The sequence below is a fragment of the Coregonus clupeaformis genome, unplaced genomic scaffold (genome assembly GCF_020615455.1).
Source record: "Coregonus clupeaformis isolate EN_2021a unplaced genomic scaffold, ASM2061545v1 scaf0775, whole genome shotgun sequence".
Taxonomy (NCBI): domain Eukaryota; kingdom Metazoa; phylum Chordata; class Actinopteri; order Salmoniformes; family Salmonidae; genus Coregonus; species Coregonus clupeaformis.
The window spans coordinates 89,985-102,445 of record NW_025534230.1 but is presented as its reverse complement, the minus strand read 5'-3'; the positions used below and the strand labels follow the sequence as shown (position 1 = coordinate 102,445).

Sequence of the window (12,461 nt, the reverse complement as noted above, 5' to 3'; positions counted from 1 at the left end):
ACCACTTGCTTGGTGTGAGGAGCGGGACTGGGTTTCTTCATAACCCTCCGCTCCCTCAGCTGCCTACACAGTTCCTCTCGCCGTGCCTCTACTCTCTCCTTCTCCCTTATCGCCTCCAGTAGCTCCTCCCTCTGAACCACTAACTCCTGCTCCCTCTGGACCAATAGCCCCCTTAACCTGGTGGCCTCCTCACCTAACCTCCCAATACGCCCTGTAACTGCCTCTTGCTGCCCCGTCGCCCATGCCGTGTGCCCCCCCTAAAATTTTTTGGGGGTTGCCTCTCGTCCGTCCGACGACGACACTGTTGACGCCGTTGCTCCTCTCTACGGCGCGCCTCCACCGTCTCTTCCCACGGACGCCGATCCATCCCGGCCTGGATCTCCTCCCAAGTCCAGGACCCTTTCCCGTCCAATATCTCCTCCCATGTCCAGGCTGCCTGCTCCTGGACACGCTGCTTGGTCCTTGTTTGGTGGGATCTTCTGTCACGATCGTCGAAGGAGGAGGACCAAGGCGCAGCGTGATATTCGTACATACTTATTTTTATTAAGTGCACACAATAAACAAAACAACAAACGATAACGTGACGTCCTAGGTCTAACACAACCAACACGGAACAAGATCCCACAACTACTGTGGGAAAACAGCCTGTCTAAATGTGGTTCCCAATCAGAGACAACCAGCAACAGCTGACACTCGTTGCCTCTGATTGAGAACCACTCTGGCCAACATAGAAATACAAGAACTAGATAATAAACATAGAACACAAACACATAGAATCTACACACCCTGGCTCAACATATAGAGTCCCCAGAGCCAGGGTGTGACAATAACAAAATATGATAAACATAGATATTCTACAATATTTGAGAATCAATCTGAAAACCTAAACCGTCAGACTATCAAAATCAGATATCAGTCATAGCCCTTTTCTGAGACTTCCTACTTGAGGAAGTATTGGATTACAATAGAAAGTCTATAGTGCCTCTGCCGTTTTGAGGTAACGTCCAAGTCCAATTGTAATAGGTCAGAGACCTTCTCTCCGCGACACAGGCCTTATTATAGGCACTGACCTATGAGCTCACTCAGCAAAATGATGTAATTGGAAAGGATGTCACTCCTCACCCCTGTCTGACCCCACGGTGGCACATTGGGAGTGGGGGATGGGGGGCAGATCAACCTTTGTCTTTCTGTCTTTCTATTTATTGTCTTTCTCTCTGTATCTTGTCTTTGTCTCTCTCTCTCTCTCTCTCTCTCTCTCTCTCTCTCTCTCTCTCTCTCTCTCTCTCTCGCTGTCCCTCTGCCGCTGTGTGACTGCAGGGGAACCCCCTCCACTCCATCTCACCAGATGTTACCTTCAGAAGACCTGCATGTCTAGTCAGCCATAGCTTTACTAAAAGTATATACACTTCACCATGGCACTGATGCCTTCTGAGTTCCACGTAGCCATCTTTTTCTCAGTCGACATGGCAGCCTATCTGATTGCAGCCTATCCAGTCATTTTAAAGGTTTTCTTTCTTTCTAGGACCATTTAAGGAGTGAATGGACACCCACTAATTCACAGCAGGAGAGCGTAACAATGTGTTGAACTTTGAACCATGATACATTTCAGTTGGGAAAGTATACGGTTCATAGAAAAGTGTGACAATAACATTACTGCTACAACAAAGACTCATCAATACAAATGCCAAATAAATACTGTATGTTATATTATACAGTACACTTAATTTCACAGTTACACAATTAGTCTAACCTAAAAATCACAACATTAAATAATTACCAGCCTCGATATCCATTGCATTTGAGATCCACTTGTACAGTGCAGTCCCATTTCAGATCATTATAATATTGCATAATGTCACTTTTATTAACACTAATTCCTGTCAGTTATCATCATATGACTTTGCCATATAGCACATCATTAAGACCACAATCAAGCGTCTAAAAGGGGGATGTAGAGGGAAGAGGAGTGAGGAGAATGCTTACATTGTCAGGCGGAAGGAGCTATTGCACTCGAGGCAAGGATGAGGACAATTAGATGACAATAATTAAGCTCAAACGCATCATGATCATTTGGTGTGAAAATGTGTGTTAATGGCCTGGAGAAACTGAGAGACTAAGACTAGCAGAAAATACATTCCCTAGAAGATACGTTGATTAAGAAGATACATTGATGAATTGTTACATTGAGAAGGTTATGTTGGGGATTTTGCCAGTTATGTTAACTAAGAGTGTTGTATTTTCACAACCTCTATACAAAATACTGGTCCTGTTGAGTTGAAGTTAAGTCAAGAATGTTGTGTGAGAAGAATTTAAGTTTCCTAGAAGATATGTTGAATTGAACAGTCAAATGCTATGAGTTACGTTTCCATCTAGCTATATTGAGTGTGTTGTGTTTTCGCAGCCTCTGTATGTACGATATGCTGGTCCTGTTGAGTTGGAGTGGAGTCAGGGATATGATGTGAGAAGTCGGATACATACAGGCAGGCTCATCTCTAAGAGTTTTCAGCATCTGGCATCCATGTGTCAAGGATTCAGCCGAGGCTGCCCCTCCTCCTTGCCGGGCAGGCTTCGGCGTTCGTCGTCCCCGGAGTACTAGCTGCTACCGATCTGTATTTTCGGTGTTTGTCTTGTTTGGTCTTAATTGTGTACACCTGTTCCCAATGATGTTGTATTGTATTCCCTATATAACCCTCTGTCTTTCATTGTGTATTGTGTGTGATTGTTTTCGTCATTTCGGCAGTTGCTTATTGTGCAGGTTATTTTCCTCCCTGTTTGGAGGTTGTTTTGTACTCTGGTTACTTTGTTAGTAAAGTACGTTTCCAGTAGCTCGGTGTCCTGCGTTTGACTTCGCCTACCGCATTCACGTCGCACATGACACCATGCATCTGTAGGCTGTAAATTTACCTCACATTGCTCTGCTGCAGTAACACAGCTGAAAACATGACTTTTCTGAATTCCCTCCAGCCTTCCGACTGAGCGATTAAGTGACAAGATACATGCTGTGATTGTTTCTTCAGTAAGCATACTATAAATGCCCTTAGGAGCTAGGATCTGCAGTATGGGAGATCATTTTTTGGCCACCAACACAAAAGTTGAAAAGGGTACACCAAAGCAAATTCCCCATTGATTACATGCTAATGAAATTTCGTACTTGGGTGCTTTATACGCAAATCATCACACAATGCAAATCAAATGCTTCTGTGTTTCTATACCTGTGTACCTATTTGCTAAGACTGAATAATTAATTAGCAATTAATACTGTACTGAAACAAATGGAAAAGAAGCAAGGGTTTTATAGTTTTCATTAAACTCTTGGAATAACAAAACACGAAAGATTAAATTAGGAAAGTATGTTCATTCTCGCTCTCTCCCTCGCTCTCTCTCTCTCTCTCTCTCTCTCTCTCTCTCTCTCTCTCTCTCTCTCTCTCTCTCTCTCTCTCTCTCTCTCTCTCTCTCTCTCTCTCTCTCGCTCTCGCTCTCTCTCTCTCTCTCTCTCTCCCTTTCTCTCTCTCTCTCTCCCCCTCTCTCTCTCTTGCAGAGGGAGGTGTTCAGTCCCAGGGTCCTTAGCTTAGTGATGAGCTTTGAGGGCACTATGGTGTTGAACGCTGAGCTGTAGTCAATGAATAGCATTCTCACGTAGGTGTTCCTCTTGTTCAGGTGGGAAAGGGCAGTGTGGAGTGCAATAGAAATTGCATCATCTGTTGGGGTGGTATGCAAATTGGAGTGGGTCAAGGGTTTCTAGGATAATGGTGTTGATGTGAGCCCTGACCAGCCTTTCAAAGCACTTCATGGCTACAGACGTGAGTGTTACAGGTCGGTAGTCATTTAGGAAGGTTATCTTAGTGTTCTTGGGCACAGGGACTATGGTGGTCTGCTTGAAACATGTTGGTATTACAGACTCAGTCAGGGACATGTTGAAAATGTCAGTGAAGACACTTGCCAGTTGGTCATCGCATGCTCATAGTACACGTCCTGGTAATCCGTCTGGCCCTGCAGCCTTGTGAATGTTGACCTGCTTAAAAGTCTTACTCACATCGGCTACGGAGAGTGTGATCACATAGTCATCCGGAACAGCTTATGCTCTCATGCATGCTTTAGTGTTGCTTGCATAGAAGTGATTTAGCTCGTCTGGTAGGCTTGTGTCACAGGGCAGCTTGCGGCTGTGCTTCCCTTTGTAGTCTGTAAAAGTTTTCAAGCCCTGCTATATCTGACGAGCGTCAGAGCCTGTGTAGTACGATTCAATCTTTGCCTGTTTGATGGTTCGTCAGAGGGCATAGCGGGATTTCTTATAAGCGTCCGGGTTAGAGTCTCGCTCCTTGAAAGCGGCAGCTCTACCCTTTAGCTCAGTGCGGATGTTGCCTGTAATCCATGGCTTCTTGTTGGAGTACGTACGGTCACTGTGGGGACAACATCATCGATGCACTTATTGATGAAGCCACTGACTGATGTGATGTACTCGTCAATGCCATCGGAAGAATCCCGGAACATATTCCAGTCTGTGTTAGCAAAACAGTCCTGTATTTTAGCATCTGCGTCATCTGACCACTTCCTTATTAATCGAGTCACTGGTGCTTCCTGCTTTAGTTTATGCTTATAAGCAGGAATCAGGAGGATAGAGTTAAGGTCAGATTTGCCAAATGGAGGGCGAGGGAGAGCTCTGTGTGTGGAGTAAAGGTGGTCTAGAGTTTTTTTCCCTCTGGTTGCACATTTAACATGCTGGTAGAAATTAGGTAGAATGGATTTAAGTTCCCTGCATTAAAGTCCCCAGCCACTAGGAGTGCTGCCTCTGGATGAGTGTTTTCCTGTTTACTTATGGCCTTATACAGCTCATTGAGCGCAATCTTAGTGCAAGCATCGGTTTGTTGTGGTAAATAGACAGCTACGAAAAATATAGATGAAAACTCTCTTGGTAAATAGTGTGGTCTACAGCTTATGATGAGATACTCTACCTCAGACGAGCAAAACCTAAAGACTTCCTTAGTATTAGATTTTATGCACCAGCTGTTGTTTACAAATGTACACAGACCACCACACCTTGTCTTACCGGAGTCAGCTTTTCTATCCTGCCGATGTAGCATATATCCCGCCAGCTGTATGTTATCCATGTAGTCGTTCAGCCACGACTCGGTGAAACATAAAATATTACAGTTTTTAATGTCCCGTTGGTAGGATAACCTTAATCTTAGGTCATCCAATTTATTTTCAAATGATTGAACATTGGCTAATAGGATGGATGAGGCAGTTTTTCTCGCTCGCTGTCGGATCCTTACAAGGCACCCCGACCTACGTCCACGATATTGCCGTCTCTTTCTCATGCGAATGACGGGGATTTGGGCCTTGTCGGGTGTCTGTAGAATTTCCTTCGCGTCCAACTCGTTGAAGAAAAAAATCTTCGTCCAATACGAGGTGAGTAATTGCTGTACTGTTATCCAGAAACTATTTTTGGTCATAAGAGACAGTAGCACAAACATTATGTACAGAATAAATTACAAATAATGCGAAAAACACACATAATAGTACAATTGCAGCCATCTTCTCTGGCGCCACATCACGTTAAACTTGCAGTCAGTTTATACAAGAGTAGAGACTAGTCATCGTTCACCTGGGGCGCCATGCCCAAAGCTCAGTAGTGCAATGCTGCTTTGCATGCAGCAGCATTGTACAAAGCAGTGAGGAAGAGAGAAAGAGACAAGGGGGAAGGGAGAGAGAAATATGGAGGGGGAGAGAGAGTAGAAAAGAGAAAGATGGTGGAGAGAGACTGCACTATTGTTACTATGATGAATCTGAATACGTGTCAGGGGAGGGAGGGAAAGAGAGGGAGGGAGAGAGGAAGTGATAGAGACAGAGAGGGAGAGATGAAGAAAGGCTACTGATTTACCTCCACAGGGTGCTCTCTGTAACACACTGGTCAGAATCAGGATCACCTGGAAACAAAACAGACATAATATGTGTTATAAGTATGTAATAAGCCATGAAATAACTCTATTAGATAATAAACAGAAACATTTAAGAATACCACAGGTTATTCTAGACAAGAGAGACTGGGCAAACGTATTCTATATTCTCGTAGAAGAACACCAACATACGTATTCCATCAAAACCAATCAAAACCAGCATAAACAACAACAACAGGTGTTTGTCGATACATTGGCATGTTATGAATGTCCCTTTGGCTCCGTCCCCAACACAACACTAGTCAAGGGGCACTATGCCAGCCTGTATACCCACTTTGAACCCTCTCTCTCTTGATCCCTCAGTGCTGCCAGGCTTGGCCCCTGACAAGTATGATCCTGCAGTCAGTCTCTCTGTTCCCATAGCTTTGGTCTGAGCGGTTTGAAGAGCGGGAAAGAGAGAGAGGAGGGAAGGGGGTCTTTGACAACACACTAAACAAGGAGACAGGTGAATCACAGACCAAGATGGCCGACCATATTCTAGAGACCCAGCGGTCAGATTTGATATCAAAACAGAGGACCAGAGAACTCAGTGTTTTTTTGACTCGCTGAAGACTGAAATGACATCTATCACTGAATCCAAGATCAACCCCTATACCTCCTCCCAAGCACTCCTGTAGGAAATGTTCATATTGTAGATTATTTGAAGTTTAAAAAAGATTATGAAGTTTATAATTTCAAATTTCAAACTTGATTTTCCATTACGGAAAATGTATCAACCCCTACATTTTTATTTATTTATAATCCACAAAATAATTCACATTCCTGTTGCTGCAGGATTATTTTCCTGCTGTATCAAACTGCCTCAATCTTACATATGTAGGTGCAAGCAGTATGGCAAAAATTCCACCCAGCCTATTAGAAGGCAAATCGTTAAAAAGTTATTACCATTCTGCTTAAACCTGTCTTAGGCCTGGACCTCACTGGGGAGCCACTAATGGTTCTCTCTGAGAGATGGTGCCACCACCCTGGAGGCCCTCTCCTCCTCCTAAGACTGTGAGCAGATGGTTTGGGCCAAGCAAGATTGCACTGCCAGAGAGGGCAATGTAGAGAGAGAGGAAGAAAAACATAGAAGAAGAAAATTGGATTCATGCCATGCCGGTAAAATGCAAAGCATGGTAATGTGTCTGTATCTGTGTGTGTGTGTGCGTGAGCTTGCATGTTCTTGCTTAAGAGTGTGTGTGTGTGTGTGTGTGTGTGTGTGTGTGTGTGTGTGTGTGTGTGTGTGTGGAGATCCCTGCAGGCGCCTGATGTTGTCAGACAAGCTTGCTCTCCTCTGCCAGGGGGTGGCACCACACAGACAGGGAGCAGTCCCCCTCCGTGACAGCATGAATTGAAAATTCACATCGAATAACTAGGGCACCAGCTGAAATCTCAGAGAATACTTTTGTCCTGTCAGCTTGTATCACCCTCATGAAAATCTTAATCATGTCTCTGAGAATGCCATGCTCGCCCAACCACAAACGGAATACAAACGGTGAAAGCATTAAATGTGGGGCAGTTGTGTAAAATACTCAACTTTCAGCAACTCCTTGTAACATATTGTCAAGTTTGTTTACATAGTGCTGATCTTTGTTGGTCCTGTTTAGTCGACTTACAATGGATTTAATGCAATATGGATGGCATAAACTGTAAACAAATAAGTTTCACGGAGGGCCATTTTTCAAGTACATTCTCCCCTCTTTGAAAGCCCCAATTGACCTGCAATGAATGAAAGAAAATGTAGCTTGTTGACTCGCAATTAACCAACTGTGGTGAAAACATATTATTAGCATAACTAAATGTCCCATGTCCACAAAGACCAATTCAAAGTGCCAAACGCAATTTGGAATGCTGATTTAGTTCTGCGGTGAACTAATGATAGGTCACTAATGACTTTGAAAAAACAGTTAATCTCTCCTCCAAGCCAGTCAGAAGTTTAATTGTGATAGCCCCGCAAATTGCTGGTGTCCATCGCCGGGGTCAATGCTATGCGGCCCAGTAACAAGGACACTACATTTTACATTTTACATTTTAGTCATTTAGCAGACGCTCTTATCCAGAGCGACTTACAGTTAGTGCATACATTATTCTTTTTTTCATACTGGCCCCCCGTGGGAATCGAACCCACAACCCTGGCGTTGCAAACACCATGCTCTACCAACTGAGCTACATCCCTGCCGGCCATTCCCTCCCCTACCCTGGACGACGCTGGGCCAATTGTGCGCCGCCCCATGGGTCTCCCGGTCGCGGCCGGCTACGACAGAGCCTGGATTCGAACCAGGATCTCTAGTGGCACAGCCTTAGACCACTGCGCCACTCGGGAGGTTACTAAATTGAACATGCTTTTCGATATTGAATACTAAATGAGTATCTAGTCTCTCAGGAGTGTTGAATCAGTGCGGCGTGGCAGAAACACCTGGCTAATAAAAATAACACCTCAGAATGTCTGTGTCCTTGTGGATAACTGAGGCTGCATGTGACGACAGTGTTGCATCATGGTTGCATTAACCATACAGTAGCTGGGTGATTCTTTAACTATGGTACTTTTCTTGTCCCTGGATAAAATAATAAAAACTAAAAAACATTTCTTATTTTTTGTTTTTGTCATACTTACTCCACCCTAAGGGGAACTTATAAAAAATGTATCATGGCTCAATCATTCTTTTTATTATATAATATGAGGCCTTTTATGCATGGTTTTTACTGTTTTCCCTCTGTCCCTAAGCCAGACTTTGTATCTTCAACCTCGCTTAATTCTAAATTAAATATTTAAATAATGTAGATTTCAAGTACAAATGATAAAATACCATTTATTTCAATTCTACATATTATATATTGTGATACATATTCACATTTTCCTATATTTTTCATAAATAGAACCCTTGTCCCTTGGGGTCACTGTCATTTCCACCACACTGTACAAAATAGAATCCTGGGATCAGTGTTTTAGGTTTGTATATTTAGTAACCATAGCAACAGAAACTCCACAGTGGAACACATGGCTGGATGAAATGGTGTCCTCTACAGGGGGTAATGAAAAGAAGAAAAATCAAGGTAAATATGAGTAAAACTGAGAGTATGTTTATTGGTCGTCATTTCCAAACAGCTCATATTTCACATGGACGTAAAAATAACTGGATACATTTAATTTAATAATGTGTAATTTGTGTATATTTAATGCTAACTCTAAAACTAATATTAGCAGGCTAACATAGCATGAGCTTTTAGAGGGAAAGTGGGGAAATGTCATTTCCACCACAGTCATTTCCACCACGGTGTTCATTGTGGTGGTAAAGACAGGTTGTGGTGGAAATGACATTGTTCGTGCTAAACAGCAAATTATTTGGGCTATAATACTGATACTAAATTCAAAAACAGTTTTAACAATATTACAATATTGTTGGTAAATAAGAGAACAATAGATAAGTAGGTTTGACATGATGTCTTGGCTCTTTCTTTAAGATGGCAAGCAATACCACAGCACAGAGGTCAAGATCATACAGAGAAAGAATAAAATCAGATCCACTTAAATATGCAGAGTCCCTCAAGAAGGACAGAGAAAGATACCTGAAGAAAAAGCAACAAGGTGTTGTTAAATCTGTGACAGAAATGCCGAAAAGAGAACAACGAAAAATGAGAAGACAGTGGCGAATTTCTCAACGAAACAGACGTAGGAAATGGAAAATGGTCTCAGCAGTGAATAGTTTCATGGCACATACAACACCACCACCATCACCAGACAACATGAGTGTTAATGCAGAAGACATCCCTGAAACACCTCAGCTGTGTGAGCCTACACCAGAGAGAACTCCACAGAGGAAAAGAGGGAGAAAAAAGGTTGCGAAGGCAAAAGCAAAGGTGTACAGAGATCTTAATCCCCATCCTTGCCAGTGTTTTGGTCTCAAAAAAGTCAACATACTGGGAGCACAGAACATGGAGACTGCATTGGGATCACCAAGTTCAAGCACACTTACCAGCACATCTCAACCCATCATAGACCTGCATGAGGGACTGATTGGAAGTTGGTGTGTGGTACGGTATGATGGGGATCCTTACCCTGGCATTATACAGGATGTGGACCCTGAGGGTTGTGCTCTGGTGAGAACCATGAGTCATATTGGCAAAAATAAGTTCTTCTGGCCTATGAGAGACGATGTTATTTGGTACCGGCCAGAAGATGTGATCAGGCTGGTCCCAGAGCCTCAACCAGTAACAAAGAGGCATGTGATGGTGGAGCCAACAGTTTGGAAAGAAATATGCTCTGTTCTTGACCATGAAACATAACTGAACCTCTGGCCCATATGCAAGTTTGACAGATACAGTATTTAGCAAATACAATGTCTATTTAGTCAGATTCAACTTGTTATTCCACATGATTACGTTTGACAGTACATGGATTTACGATATAACACACATGACAGTAATGTTTAAGTACAGAGTGTTTGCTCTGGTTCAGCATAGGCATATAAGTTTTCAATTTCAAAATATATTGCCTATTTTATCTGTTATTCAACTGGTTATATTAAGGTTATGTTAAGGTAATGATGACATAAAGGGTTTGCTCTAGTTTGTACTAGTTTGCTCTAGTTCAGCATGTAGAAAACAGTGAAGAAATGATTTGCTGATTTTTAACACAAATTCATGTTTTTTAATTTTTTGGATTGTTTTTAATTTAAAAATATTGGTGATATGTTTTTGTTCACAAATGCTGTTGCTTATTGATTCGCTCTGGTTCACCACATAGAGCAGTAGAAAAATTGTTTTTAATTGGAAGTTGCCTATCTGTCATTTCCGCCACACACTGTCTCTTCCGCCACGCCATGTCATTTCCACCACAACACATATTTTAAAGTAAAACATATAAAAACATACAATCAAACCAACTATATTCAGTGGTGTTGATAATTGTGCAGTTAGGGCTAAGATTTGTGTATACACTTTGAGAAATATATGATTTTGAGCTATGATAAGAAAATGAAATGTTCCATTGACCTAGTTTTAGGTGTTTTTTAGTGTAAACATTGTAAAATCTTTACAGTTACATTTCTGAAAAAAATAATAAATTACAAATTTGAACAGATATGTGTGTGCTATTTAATCAAATATATTTATAACAGAAGATATTTCATTATTTTCTCTTAAAAATACATGTTTTGTTATGTGATGGAAATGACCGTTTTCTTGGACTGTCAGATAAAAATGGCAAAAAATATATATTAGTAAATACAAATCATCACAGCCAACTTCAGGGAAGGTTTCCAGACAGATTGAGAAACCAACTGATACTAAAAAATTGTTTGTAGAAATGTTTTTATTTTCTGAAACTGTCTAGCTCAAAGAGTACCATAGTTGAAGAATTACCCAGCTGTGTTATGGAACATGGAACATGTCAAAGAATACTCATTAAAACATAAATGTAGGGTAGGGAACATCAGTTGATCATTTGTTTTAATATATTTTTCTTGAGACACCTGTATAGGTGTATGTTAATGAGACTTCTGCCTGTTTACACAACGACTCTTCTCAATCAAAGACTTCAGTACCTATTCTTCTTGATAGCTATACCCCCCATAGCCACACTACTGATCAGGTCCACTCTACTCTTAAGCTCAAGGAACAGCAGCATTTGACTCCGATGCAGAGAGAGAGAGAGAGAGAGAGAGAGAGAGGGCGAGACACAGACAGAGAAACTGAAAGCCACGTCAAAATCCCCAAAAAGGCAGCAGAGCTTGAAAAACAAATGTAAGAGCAGATGTCAACAAAATGGCAGCCGAACATAATGCTGATCTTTATCCAAAAGTGATTAAGCCCCCCCAGCCTTTCAGTAATGTGTCAGCAGCCAAGCTATTACTACATCAAGTGGAGGGAGAGGCCCGTTTATGAGAAAGGGAGATGGGAGATTTTTGATGTCTCTATCCGGGCACACACACACACACACACACACACACCACAAATGGATAGGTTTGATGGTTCTATCCGAGCGGTGTGTATGTGTGTGTTAGTGTTTTATGGCGCCTGTCGTTGGAAAACAGGATCCCTTTTCATGTCATGATTTGCCTTGACTGACATGTATGCTATAGAGCTGGCGGTAAGTGCATTTACTAAGCACCTTTGAATTGGCCCTCACACAATTACTTATAGCTTCCAATTGGCTCATTCATCACCCCTCCTCTCTCCTGTAACTATTCCCCAGGTCGTTGCTGAAAATGAGAATATGTTCTCAGTCAACTTACCTGGTAAAATAACCTTAAAATAAATAAACAATAAATAAATAAATAGTGAGAGCAAAAACTGTGTGTACATAGAGTGTGTGTGTGTGTGTGTGTGTGTATGTGTCTGTGCGCGTGCGTGAGAGAGAGAGAGAGCGAGAGAGAGAGAGAGAGAGAGAGAGAGAGAGAGAGAGAGAGAGAGAGAGAGAGAGAGAGGGAGGGAGAGATGGATATAGAGAGAGAGAGAGAGAGAGAGAGAGAGAGAGAGAGAGAGAGAGAGAGAGAGAGAGAGAGAGGGACAAGAGAAGCTACATGAGCT

The 12,461-nt window shown here is 42.2% G+C and overlaps 1 long non-coding RNA gene across 1 annotated transcript; it reads left to right on the top strand.

The window, feature by feature from the left end:
- Window positions 1–8,543: 8,543 nt before the first annotated feature.
- On the top strand, window positions 8,544–11,013 carry LOC123485633. Its single transcript, XR_006659093.1, has 2 exons — window positions 8,544–8,987; window positions 9,396–11,013. It is a non-coding gene; the product is annotated as an uncharacterized LOC123485633 (long non-coding RNA).
- Window positions 11,014–12,461: the final 1,448 nt, after the last annotated feature.